The sequence below is a fragment of the Penaeus monodon genome, chromosome 6, assembly GCF_015228065.2.
Source record: "Penaeus monodon isolate SGIC_2016 chromosome 6, NSTDA_Pmon_1, whole genome shotgun sequence".
Classification (NCBI taxonomy): domain Eukaryota; kingdom Metazoa; phylum Arthropoda; class Malacostraca; order Decapoda; family Penaeidae; genus Penaeus; species Penaeus monodon.
This window is the reverse complement of record NC_051391.1, coordinates 57,692,300-57,694,300: the sequence shown is the minus strand read 5'-3', so window position 1 is coordinate 57,694,300 and position 2,001 is coordinate 57,692,300.

Below are 2,001 nucleotides of genomic sequence, written 5' to 3'. Positions count from 1 at the left end.
GAAAGGCAGTGTTTATTTCGAACAATCAGATCAGCTGGCAGAAGCGGAGTAACGTAGGAATAAAAGAAAGGAGAGAGGGAGAGGGGGAAGGAGAGAGAGAGAGAGGGAGAGAGAGAGGGAGAGGGAGAGAGAGAGAGAGAGAGAGAGAGAGGGAGGGAGCGCGCAAACATGCAAATGTGACAGGCAAAGGGTGACTATGGACTGAGTTGTCAACGCATATTAATGCATAAGGCAAGTCAGAAAGAGCCGCATCTCGGTGACTAGCTGTAAGGGGCGTGGTGGGTTGGGGTGGTGGGGGGGTTAAGGTAACTAAGGGGGTAAGGGAGTGGGACGGAAGGGAGGACGGCACGAGGTTGGAGGGGGAAGGGGCGTACCTTGCTCACCTCCAGGAGGACTGGTAAGTCTGTGGCACGTTGTTCCCTGCTCTTTGCTTGTTGTCTTGTTGTAAATCCGTCCGGGTGAGAAAGGGAGATGAAGGAAATGGTGGGGAGGAAGGGGAGGATTCTGAGGACGATGGTGTTGGTTTCGATGGTGAGCATAATGAGCATTGGATTGCTAGCGATGGTTATCTTCATAATGGTGGTGTAAGAACAGGAGTGAGAATGGTGACAGAAGTGGTGGTAAAGTTCATGATGAGGAGGAGGAACAGCAGGAACGACGAGGAAAATTAAGAATTAGGATTAGTAGAAGGGAAAATGACAGAAAGGAGAGTAAATATTCATTATAATTATGATTGCAACAACAGCAGTGAATATTATAGTGAAGATCACTAACGATAATGATGAATAATTGTGAATATGCATAATGACGCTAACAGTAAAAGGAAGGAAGAAATAGAAGCACAGGAGCTTTATCCATAAAACGAAGGAAACACTACATACACAGCGAGCAAAAGAGCGAACATTGAGAGAGGGAGAAATCAACACGACAACAAAAACGGCAGCAGCGCCCCTCAACAGAGGTGGCACTGGGCCGGGGCTCACAGCGGGCGTGTGGCGGGCGGGGAGGGGGGGGGGAGGGGCAAGGGGAAGTGGATTACGGAGCTGGGGGGGGGGGTGACGGAAAGCGAGGGTGGACACGTGTAATAGAAAGCCACGTTGCACGTGAAAAGAAATTTGTCATTATCGTATGTCTGTCTGCAATATCTAAATGTAACAAACTGTATATGCTCGTAAGTTTCTGTTTTCCTTCCAAAATTTCTCTGCAAGCATGGAGACCCACTGCCTGTCCGGCTGTGGGAGTGATCAAGAGGAGAGAAAGAGGAGGGAAAGGAGCAGCAGCAGCAGGAGGGGGGGAGTCGGAAGTGGGGGTGATGATGAGAGTAGGGAGGGTGGGGATATAGGAGGAGGTGGGGAGGAGGGGGTTAGAGAGTGGGAGAGGAGAGTAGCGGAGGGAAAGGAAGGGGGGGCGGGATATAGGGATTTATTCAGATAGAAAAAAGACGAAAAAACAGGAAGGAGAAATTAGAATGATAGAGGCAAGAGCAGAGACAAGTGAAAGCGGCAGGAGAAGAATAAAGAAGCAAGGGAGGGAGTGAGAGGAGGAAGGGGCGCGAGGGAGGGAGCAACGGAGGTGATCGTCAGATGTTCTCGTGGTCACGCTAACATATCGCTCGTGTGTCCGGGTCCAGGGGAGGGGGGGGGGGCAAGGAGAAAGAGAGAGAGAAAGGGGATGAGAGTGATAAGGGGAGATAGGGGGGAGAGGGAGAGGACAGGGGGGGAAGTAGAGGGAGAGAAGGGAGTTCACTTCCCCTTCTCACTTTTCTTCTCTCCCCCTTCCTATTTCTTCCTTTGCTCCTCTCCTTGTCTCCTCTTTCTTCTCTTTCCAACACCCCCTGCCCCCTCCTCCCCCTCGTTATCCAGCACGTAGAGCAAACAGATTGAGAGAGAAAAGATGAAGGAGAGGGGGAGGGAGAGAGAGAAGGGGAGGGAGAGGGACAGGGGGAGAGAGAGGGAGAGAGAGAGGGGAGAGAGAGGGAGAGAGAGAGGGGAGAAGAGAGGA